Source organism: Acinonyx jubatus, chromosome D3, assembly GCF_027475565.1.
Source record: "Acinonyx jubatus isolate Ajub_Pintada_27869175 chromosome D3, VMU_Ajub_asm_v1.0, whole genome shotgun sequence".
Lineage (NCBI taxonomy): Eukaryota > Metazoa > Chordata > Mammalia > Carnivora > Felidae > Acinonyx > Acinonyx jubatus.
This window is the reverse complement of record NC_069392.1, coordinates 31,492,329-31,504,083: the sequence shown is the minus strand read 5'-3', so window position 1 is coordinate 31,504,083 and position 11,755 is coordinate 31,492,329.

Below are 11,755 nucleotides of genomic sequence, written 5' to 3'. Positions count from 1 at the left end.
CAGCACCTTCCGAGGAGGAGCGAGGAGGAGCGGAGCGCGGGGCCTCTCCCTGACTGAGGGCTTGCGTCACTTCCCAAGGATTCTGCAGTCCTGGAAAGCCACCGCCTGGCTTCCAAAAAAGGAATTTTCACTGAAGTGCCTGACCCTGTTGACTCAGCTGGCGCCCTCACTCGGGGCGGCGTGCCCTTGTCCTCACCGGCTCCACAGGAAACCCTGGCCTGTTTTGCAGGGAGGGGAATTAAGCAAAAGGACGACGAGGAAGTGCCATCCCACCATCAAAAGGAGGATTCACTCAGAAGGACTACTTAGGGTTTGGGTGTTCTCTTCCTCTTACCCTGTGTGGTGCTTTCCGGGGATGGCCCGGGATGGGCTCTCAGGGAAGGCTCCCGGGGCCTCTAGGCTCCAATGCACAAGGCCTGTGAAGAGAGGCAAAAGCTGATTTTGCAAACATCAAAGGCTTCTGGGGCCCTTCGTGAGGCTTTTGATGGGAGAGAACCAGCAGAATAAAAACCTGCTTCCTGTCTGGGCAGAGTCCCAACAGGTGCAGCTCCCTCTGGTCTCTGGTTTGAATTAAGCAACACGCACTCCAAACTGACACTTTCTTGTTCTAATCTTAGTGTTTGCACAGCCCACATTTCGTCCACTAGCTGGGAGAAAGGTGTGGTCCCCATGGTCAGCAGGAACGGCTGTGCTGCTGGTCAGAGACACTGCTGCTGGGTTTGGGATGTCACCAAAAGCTAAGTCAAGAGCTGAATCTGCTCCAGTGGCCTGTGTCCCTTTCAAGGGCTCAGGGTCTTTCCATGTACAATTTACTGACTTCTAGAAGCACAGTTCAGAAAACAGGAAATCATCCCTATGAGCTCAGAGTTCATGACCTCCCATGTCTGTGTGTACCCCAATGTGTATTCGTGTGCCCCCCGTCTCAGTCACACACAGCTCCACGTCCCCACACATCCTGGCATCTCCACTGGGTAACCAGATGAGCAGGGGACAGAGGACAGGCTTGGCATGGACTGAGAGCATTAGCATGAAATATTCCCAAAGCCATTACCTCACTGCCAGAGATGGACCCCAGTTAGAATCATCCTGCTGTGAACAGACTTCCCTGTCATAAGACTCTTTATCTGTAAAATTAGGATTAAAACGAGGTGGGCCAGGGGCACTTGGGTGGCTCCATCAGTCGAGTGTCCGAATTCAGCTCAGGTCATGATCTCACAGCTCGTGAGTTTGAGCCTCGCATCGGGCTCTGTGCTGACAGCTCAGAGCCTGGAGCCTGCTTTGGATTCTGTGTCTCCCTCTCTCTCTGCCCCTTCCCTGCTCATGGTCTGTCTCTCTCCTTCAAAAATAAATAAACATTAAAAAAAATACAAAAAATGTTTTAAAAATTTTTAAATGAGGTGGGCCAGAAAGTCCATACTCCCAGACAGGTCTTTCTTGGCACAGGTTTAAAAAAATGTTAACAGGGGCGCCTGGGTGGTTCAGTCAGTTGGGGGTCCGGCTTTGGCTCAGGTCATGATCTCACGGTTCGTGGGTTTGGGCCCCGCATCAGGCTCTGTGCTGGTGGTGTGGAGTCTGCTTGGGATTCTCTCTCTCCCCCCCGCCCCGCCCCTGATTGTTCATCACTTGTGTTCTCTCTCTCTCTCTCAAATAAATAAATAAACCTAAAAAAATAATTAAAAAAAAATGTTAACAGAGCGCCTCTCATCAGCCTGGAACTTTCTGATTCACCATGTTTCTACTCTTCTGCCCAGCCCTGGAGAAGGTGTCTGTCGCCTGCTGGCCCCTGGACCCCAAGTCAGCGACCCTGCTATAGGCTTTGTCAGACAAGGATCTTAAAACCGGAATCCAATTCCTCCAAGAAAAGTTCTCTTCCTCCTCACAGCATGACAACTATATGCATTTCTTCCTACACAGCAAAGGTGTGCACGACTACTCTCCAGAGCTGCCCCCCTCACAGAGAGAGCCACACCGTGGCCCTACGCCTTGCCCACCTGGGGACACGGGGTTGCTCTCCTTCAGAGCCCAGACCTAGGAGAATGTGGCCTTTCTCCAGGAAGCCACACCTGGAGTGCTCGTGGCCCACAGACAGTGACCTGCCCCCAAGTCTGAGGGGTGCTGTTCTCACTCAGCAGAGTCTCCTGTCTCAGGCTCCCAACTACTCTGTGATAAATAAATCGTATGTGAAGAAAACTGGGGGGAACATCCCTCTCCTTCCCCTGTGAGGACTCCAGTTCCCTGTTACAACTATCTCAGTACCTACGAGGGAGCTGGAACCACCCTCACATGAACAATTGCAAACACCTGGCTTGTCCTGGGGGTCCTCCCCGAGAAAAGCACAGCTCCAAGGGGGCTCCTTCCCCAATCTCAGAGAGGGGTCAAGGTTGAAATGTGCCACTGATAGCCACCCAGCGGCACAACTGGCCCCAAACTCTTTGAGCAGGTTTAAATCCCAGGCCACAGATGAGTGGACAAGGAGGGGACCTTTCTCCCCTCAACTTTGTGGGGTGGCAAACTGGGGAGATAAACCATACACACCATTCAAATGCATGTGGATTTTTATTTATTTTTTATTTTTTTAATGTTTATTTATTTTTGAGAGAGAGAGGGAGGGCCCGAGAGAAAGACAGGGAGAGATTCCAAGCAGGCTCCCCACTGTTAGCACAGAGCCTGACTCGGGACTCGAACCCATGAACCATGACATCATGACCTGAGCCAAAATCAAAAGTCGGGCGCTTAACTGACTGAGCCACCCAGGTGCTCCAGAAGTGTGGATTTTTATATCTGATGGTCAATTCACCGCTTCTTACATCAAGCCTCTGTTCCACTGAGTGGTCCCCCCCCCCCAAGCTCACACCCAAGGAGCGCCAGATGCTCTTGGGGGTAATATGTCAAGGCACCATACTGGGTTGTGTCCCACCCAGGCTTCCCCACAAGGTGCCCACTGGCTGCAGTCTTTGGAGCTCAGCCTGTGAAGGTCATACCGAATCTCCCCGGCCCCTCCTGCTCAGAAACAGGTCCTCCCTGGCCCGGCCAGACATGAGGGCCCCCCACCCATACAACTGTGGTGTTGAGGCTCCTGGTCTGTGCCAGGCAAGGACAGCTTCAAGGTGTGCTGGCTTCTCGGCTCCACCAGGAGGGGGAGTACAGGTCCATGCACGTCTCAGCTCCCCAGGTCTTCTGACTCCAGGATCTAGGATCCAGGATTCAGGATCTGACCCTTCCTAAAAGCACTCCCATCTTTTCTAAGTGAACCCAGCCTCTTCTTCTAGTACTTCCTTAGCAGAGCAAAGACCAGACTACGGACTGGGCACTCCCTCCCGGGGGAGGCTGGAGAGGGGGGTGGTTGTACACGCAGAAAAACTATCCTTGAAATCACTACCTTGGTCACAAATGCTGTGCCCCACACTCTCCTTGTCTACCTGGACATGATCCACAGGAAATCAATGAGGGGACAACTGACGTGGGATGGCATTCAAGCCTGCCAGCAGCAGCCTCACTGATACAGAGTTAGTCTTCAAACAAACAACATGAAACCTAAAGGGATGTTGCTTCCACTTGTTCCTGTACCTAAGTCACCTAAGGGTGATTTACCACTCCAAATGGCACTTCGCTTTAGAAGAGATTGCCTCTCTCCCCAAGGGATGAATCGTGCCCAGATGAGAGCACTTGGCTTAGGAGGACAGCTCCTGAGGGCCAAGCAGTGGCCTCAACATGAGTCACAGATGACACGATGTCATGCGTGTGTGCAGAGACCCTCCCACCGCACCCAGGATGCTCGTGCTCTGTCCTCACCCTTGGTATGAACACTCTGAGGGCTCACATCCCTCACAAAGGCAGCTTATTCTAGTTGTGGAGGGTTTTGTTAGTTTTTTGTTTTCGTTTTTAGCCAAATATCTGGGTCCCTAAAACTTCCGCCCACAGGTTCTACTTCTGCCCTCTGGAGTTATAAAGAATAAATCTTCCCTGCTTCCCCAGGCGGTGTCTTTAATCTCCGTGGACCCAGCCTGCACCCGCGGCCTGGGCCAGCTCTCCGGCCCCCCACCACGGACCCCCCAGCCAGAAGGGAGCGCTCCTGGTGGCCCAGGCTCCTTCCATCAACTCGGACTTCTCTGCCAGGGTGGCTGGGGGCAGCTGGTAACAGTGCAAGCTTTCGAAAGGCACAGGACGAAGGCAGATGGGGTTGGTGACTTGGGGGTCCCGGCTCAGAGTGCACTGCTCCAGAGGGGTCTGGGGCAAGTGCCAGAGCAGAGCAGCGAGGGTGAGGAGAGGGCATGCGGGGGAGAGGGCCTCTGCCAGCAGCCGGAGGAGCTTCTAGGGGCGGAGGGGGGAGGGGGAGGTGTCTCAGCCGCCAGTGCAGGAAGGACCTCTCTGGAATCCCTCCCCGGGCGACTTCTAAACCTCTGGGACACCGAGAAGATCCCCTGCCAGGCTCCCCCCCCCCCCCCCCCCCCGCCCCTGCCGGTCCCGGGACCCTGGAAGCCTCAGCGCGGTCTTTGGAGTGTGTGTGCTTATGCAGGTGTGAATGCATGCTGTGTGCATGTTTGCGCGTATGTGTGCTCACGAGTGCTGTGTGGGCATGTGCATACTGTGTACATGTGCGCATGCTGTTAACACGTATGTGTGTGCCTGCCGTGTGCATCTGTGCCCCTGTGTTGTTAGTGGAGAGACTTGAAACTGCTGAAGAGTTCATGTGGGAGGTAGGAGGGGAGGGAAAGCCCAAAGGTCTATTCTTTCCGTTATAACCTTATTTAAATATGAACAAACACAAAATCAGATAGGAACCCTCTATTCTGACTGCTTCTGTACAAATATTTTTTTCAAACTTACATAACAAACATAAACAAAACGGGGAAAACACTAAATTCAACTCAACAGCATTAATTTAATGTAGATGAAGTTAAACTGCATCTTGGAATGGACCTCTGACTTGCTGTATGAGGACTTTGTGTTGCTCAGATCACTGCAAAGCTTGCCTTCCTACAATACTGTCCCACCGTCTACCAGCACCTAAAACAGCATCTTCACATAGAAAGTGCCCAAGGGGCGCCTGGTGGCTTAGCTGGTTGAGCATTGGACTCTTGATTTTGGCTCAGATCATGATCTCAGCCCCCTCCCCCCACCTCCCTCCACCATCAGGCTCTGTGCTGGCAGCATGGAGCCTGCTTGGGATTCTCTCTCTCTCAAAATAAATAAATGACTTTAAAAAAGAAACAGACAACAGAGGTGCCTGAGTGACTCTGTCAGTTAAGCCTCCAACTCTTCTTTTTTAAGCTGCCAGCAGAAGCCAATGCTTCTGTGGGGCTGGAACCGTGAGATCATGACCTGAGCCAAAGTCAGACACTTAAACTGTCTGAGCCACCCAGGTGCCCCTGAGCCTCCAACTCTGGATCTTGGCTCAGGTCATGATCTCACGGTTTGTGATTTCAAGCCCCATATAGGGCTCTGTGCTGACAGCATGGAGCCTGCTTGGGATTCTCTCTCCCTCTCTCTCTGCCCCTCCCTTGCTCTAAATTAATAAATAAATAAATAACTTAAAAATAGACCTCAAAGTTCTAAGGGTCATCTGTCTTGTATGGTTAAAGTAACAAACATATTTAAAAATTAATTTTTAGGTGTGACAATGGTTACATTCCCAAAAAAACTCACTACCTTTTAGAGCTACAAACTGTAATATTTACAGACGAAGTAAATGATATCTGGGAAGTGCTTCAAGATACATGGGAGTTGGGGCGCCTGGTGGCTCAGTCGGTTAAGTGTCCGACTTCAGCTCAGGTCGTGATCTCACGGTTCGTGAGTTCGAGCCCCGCATTGGGCTCTGTGTTGACAGCTTGGAGCCTGGAGCCTGCTTCAGATTCTGTGTCTCCCTCTCTCCCTACCCCTCCCCTGCCCACACTCTGTCTCTGTCTCTCTCAAATATAAATAAACCTGAGCACTGGGTGCTGTATGGAAACCAATTTGACAATAAATTTCATATTAAAAAAAAGAAATATAAATAAATAAATAAATGTTAAAAAAATTTTAAAAAGTGATTGGAAATTACCAAAAATATTTGACAAATTATACTACAAATTATATCACATGATTGGCAGTGTTATAATATATAGTTTTGTTTAGCTATGAATAAAAAGAAACCATTTTGTATTTTGATGGATTGGTTAAAGTATTACTGTACTAGCTCTTGGCATTTTTTAATATTGTCCTGTGTTTGCCAGACATAGATGTTTTTCTCAAGACTCATACCATATATAGGTGCTAGTTCCAATTCTATTTTGCTAGCTGTGGTGACTTTGGGGCAGTTGATAGTGCTACAATTTACTTCGTCATCTGTAAAATGGGTATAATGCTATTTTGCCTTCCCCAGAGCACAGTTATAAGAATTGAATAAGATAATAAATGCTAAAACGGGGCAAAAATATAACCCAAACAGTAAAGTTGTATTAAATAATGGCAGGAATCAACGTAGTCCCTGATTGTTGGGAAAAATGACAAAAATAAGAACAAAAATATCTAAGGCAGGTCACAAGTGAGAAAAATAATTATGAAAACAAACACTCGGAATAACTCAATTGATCAGACCTGAGAAACAATTTCCTCCCTGCTGCTCTCAGAGAAGACTGCTCCCATGAGCTCCTGGGGAGATGGTTCTTTTCCTCTGTCCTGGTGCATAAGGTCTTGCTGGGCGCAGGAGCCCCAGGATGGCAGACTTGGCATGCTGGCCTGGCCCCGACCCCTCTCCCAGTCGTCAAGATGAGAACATGATCAAGTAGCCACTGCCCCTTTGGCAGGACTGACCCTGCCCTACAGCCTGGAGCCACCTGCGGATGACCTACAGCCCCGAGCACAGCTGCTCAGCCAGGGGCGGCCACAGGAGCAAGAAAAGAAAAGGAAATGCCCGTGGCTCAAGCCACTGTGTTTTGGGGCTTCAGCAGCAGTAAATGCAACCCCCAGATGCCAGAGTCCAGCGCTTGTCTTGGTTGTCTGGACCCTGCCTTTCGGTGGCGGGAGCATTCTTCCTGTTCTTCAGGTGAGACAAACATGCCCTTCTTTGAGGAACAGCTAGTACCCAACTCTACAGTGTTTTCATGGAGCGGCCAAAGGTAAAACTGTCCGTGTGTCACATGGCCCAGGTCAGTCCAAGAAGCATCTGTGGTCCCTGCCACCTAAAACATCCGAGAGACCAAACCAAATGGAAACAAGAGGAAGAGCGCAGGGCAGCAGCTGGGTCACGGCCCTCTCTGCTCCTGTGGCTGTGCCGTGATCATGTCCCCCCTTTTGTTCTGAGTAGTCATGTCAGGCGGGGCTCAAAGCAGGAAAAGCAGTCATTCTAGACAGCCCCAGCAGAAAAGGGTCTCCCACGGGGAATTAGACGCTCATGTCATCGGGATGGCTCGAGTCAGGGCTGCCTGGGCTTTGCTGCCATTGCACCTCAACATGCCCACTGGGTCCAAGGTGGGTCTTCTGGGGTCCTGCGGGGTGGCGGGAAGAGCGAGAGGGAGAGTTCCACTTCCAAACCAGGCCCCCCAGCATCTCACGGCCATTGGCCATTTGCAACCAGAGACAGGGAGGGCAAAAATTCAGTTCAATTTTCCAACCCCTTCTTCTAGAAGGAGGGTGGTTTGAAGGGCCCACATGAAGGTTTCTGCCCCTCTTGGTTCAGGCATGTTCCAAGTAACTTCTTTAAATTTTTTAATGTTTTTATCATTATGAAATATTTCCCTAGTTTGAAGATAGTCGTATTTGGTTTTCGTAATACGATTCAGCCCCTCATCATCATGATTACCCTGCAGATGAGGAAGCCTAGAATCTGGAATTTAGGGGCCTTTCTCACAGTCCCACCAGTGCCAGTTCAGGGCTCCAGGCACCTTGATCCACTTCTTCCTGGATCCCAGGAGCCAGTGGATGCCTGGCATGGGGCATGGCAGGTGGCAGGCACCATAGGTGCTTGGGAAGGGAACATCCTTTACATTGAGGAGAAAGAAAGACGTACCGGAAATTCAATACACTATCTTCAAAATACCTGACCCATTTATTTTCCCACTTATCCCTGAAAAAAGCCAATTAAGCCTTTACTATAAATCTGACAAAACACACCCTTTTCTTTCTTTTCTTTTCTTGTCTTTTCTTTTAAATCAGGAAGAGGTGTATTGTCACCTGTTTGTTTAAGAAATACTTCCATATTGGGGCCTCTGGGTGGCTCGGTCGGTTGAGCAAGTTGAGCATCCGGCTCCTGATCTTGGCTCCGGTCATGATCTCACGGTTTGTGGGTTTCAGCCCCACATCAGGCTCCATGCTGACAGCATGAAGCCTGCTTGGGATTCTCTCTTTCCCTCTCTCTGCCCCTCCCCACTCACGTGTGTGTGCTCTCTATCAAAAAATAAATAAATAAACTTACAAAAAAGAGAAATACTGGGGCGCCTGCGTGGCTCAGTCAGTTGGGCGTCCGACTTCGGCTCAGATCATGATCTCGCAGTCCGGGAGTTCGAGCCCCGCGTCGGGCTCTGGGCTGACAGCTCAGAGCCTGGAGCCTGTTTTGGATTCTGTGTCTCCCTCTCTCTCTGACCCTCCCCTGCTCATGCTCTGTCTCTCTGTGTCTCAAAAATAAATGTTTAAAAAATAATAATAAAAAAAAAGAGAGAAATACTTCCACCCGAAGCTAGGTCTAATTTGCATATGTTTCAAATTTTCTGTAATGGAAAGGGGTTTTTTATTGATTTTCAATGCTGCCTCTGTCCTAGGGCACTATGAGTGAGGCAAGCCCTTCCTCTAACCACAGATCTGACCACAGCCCTGCCCCTCCACGTTTCTGGAGAGAAGCCCCACCTGTCCCAGGCTTAGCTTTCAGTCGGGGTGGGCCACAGGGACACCCTGGGGTCTTAGTGCAACTGAAGCCCAAGGCTTTCCTTCCACAGAGCGTTCTCGCTATGCCCTCTCCTCTGATGGCCCCGAGGCCAGCCAGTAGCCAAATCACCTGTGTGTCACACTGTGCCGTCTGCCCAGCCCTGCTGCCTGGACCCTGGCAATGGCAGGGTGGAGCTGGCCTTACCTTGTTCTAGAAACAGAAAGGGAACCAAGGGCACCCACATCACCCCAGGCTGTGACATGAAAAAGGCATTTTTTTTCTATTGGTATCCTCGCACTACATTTCCAGCGTCCCTACAACAACAGTCAGGGGCAGGGCTGGGCATCCTCAGCTGTCTGGGCGTCACCCACCTGCTGTGGCATTCCTCAGGCCTGTTGCTGCCTGCCAGGCCTGGCCTAGAAGGCAGATGGCCACATAAAAATAGTCGGGGAGCCCTTGAGGTGCCACTTCTCCAGCTGCTCTGTTGAGTGGAAGCCAGAGGAGACAGGGGACAAGGCATGGCCTCCATCAGGACTTCGGAGCAGAGGCCGGCTGCTCAGTACATCCATGTGGTGGGTCAGTGCAGGCTCTGGTCCAGCGAGGATGCACAGGAAGGGCAGGGCCAGAGAGAAAATCTCACCCCACAAGGAAAGCCTCGTGACCCCCCCACTATCCCTGGAATAAGCACTGGACAAAATAATCCTTCCTGTTTCATCAGTTTCCAATCAATTCTACTGCAGCTGAAACAGTTCTGTTGCATTATGCCAGTGTAAATACAGCCACTGATTCCGGGCCCCATTTCTTCTTTAAGAATAGGATCTGGGGGCACCCAGGTGGCTCAGGCCATGATCTCACAGTTCATGAGTTCATGAGTTCATGAGTTCATGAGTTCGAGTCCTGCATCGGGCTCTGTGCTGACAGCTCAGAGCCTGGAGCCTGCTTCGGATTCTGTGTCTCCCTCTCTCTGCCTCTCCGTCCCTCTCTCTCCCTCTCAAAAATAAAATAAAACATTTTTTTAAAAAGCTAGAATCTAGGCGATGGGGAGTCACTAATCAGCAGGCATAAAGTGTCAGTTGAGCAAGATGAGTCAGTTCCAGACATCTGCTGTACAACCTTGTATCCACAGTCAATAAATGATACAGTGTATGCTTTGCGAAGAGGGTAGATCTCACGTGAAGTGTTCTCCCTACAATATAGTAGAACTTAAAAGAAGACAAGAAAAAGCAACAGATAGAGTCTAAGAAGAAGCCTGAGGCCAGGACAAGTTACTTGGCCTCTCTCAGACTTGGATTCCTCATCTGTAAGAGAGTGAATAATACCTGCCTGGGGAAGGACAATCTTTACATGAAATGCATTGAATAAAGCATGGTGCTCCCTGCCTGGAGCACCGGGGACACAGCATCAGATGGCTTGATCTCTCCCGATTAAGTGAATGAGCCATATAGCCTATACTTGGCAGTTAGTCACAGATACACTTTGGTAGGGATAGAACAGAACCAGGAGACGAGCTGTCAGGGTGAGTGGAAAGTGACGCTTTCTGAATCACCAGGCTAGGCCAGCTGAGAAGCGAGGGACGGGCTGCCACAAAATTCCTGAGAACAGCTGAGGCAGCTGGGAGCTGGTGGGCTCCCGTTTGAACTGAGCTGAACTCTCCAAATAGCCTTCTCTTCCCCTAGACAAGGAACAAGAACGGCCCATTGCTTTGGTCCGGAAGTTCAGGGTTTGCAGGCATCTTCACGTACCTCACCTCGGGTGCTCCCAGCAAGCCTGTCAGGTGGAAGGGCTCACCCCATCCCAGAGCCCTGGAGCAGTGGCCGCAGGACTTGTGGGAAGGCAGAGGGCTGGACCCCGCTGCCCCACCTTCCCAGACGCCCACCACCTAGATGGAAACTCAGCTCCTAACCAGAGCGGCGGGGGATGACTAGCAACAAAACTCAGGCAAAAACTCACTGATCAGAATCAGCTGTGAACCGTTATGACTCTTTTTAAATGTTTATTTTTGAGACAGTGAGTGTGCACGTGTGTGCGCATGCGTGAGCAGGGGAAGTAAAGTGAGAGAGAGGGACAGAGGATCTGAAGCAGGTTCTGCAGTGATAGCACAGAGCCCCATGCGGGGCTGTGAGATCATGACCTGAGCCGAAGTTGGACACTCAACCGATGACCCACCCAGGCACCCCCTGACTCTGGTTTTAAAATGCCATCTCGGGGCACCTGGGTGGCTCTTGATTTTGGCTCAGGTCATGATCTCACAGTTTCTGGGTTCAAGCCCCACATCAGGCTCTGTGCTGATAGTGCGGAGCCTGCTTGGGATTCTCCGTCTCTCTCTCTCTCCTTCCAACTCTCTCTTTCTCTCTCTCTCTCTCTCTCAAAGTAAATAAACTTCAAAAGAATAAAATGCCATCTGAATTTGTATTTAATTCTGAGAAAACCCTGGTGGAAACCTCTTTGTTTAGGGAGGCATTACTAAATTTTTCACGATTTCCTGTCATGACATTCTGAGTCCTCCCTTCAGAATAGGAAAGTCCTCTGCACTGGAAATTTTCTTACACTCTTATTTTCTTCATTTACCATCACTTACTGGCTGCATTTGCATGTTAAGTAGTATGCTGAGTATTGTGGACACCAGATAGGAGGTCTAGTCTCTAACCTTGGGAACTTACAGTCTCGTCCAGGAGGTAAGACTGCTAAATGTGGAACACCTGGACAATCTGGTCATGGGGACATTCAGTGAGCACACGATACTGGCCCTGGTGCAGACACACAGGGCAGACTGGAAGTTCATGACATGCCTGTGTGGCGATGTCATGTCCAACCAGAATCTGGGACCAGAAGAAAAACACATCACATTATTCCAGCCTGGAGATGGGGACGATGCACATTAAGTTAATCCATCCCACAGGGGTAAACAGCAAAAAC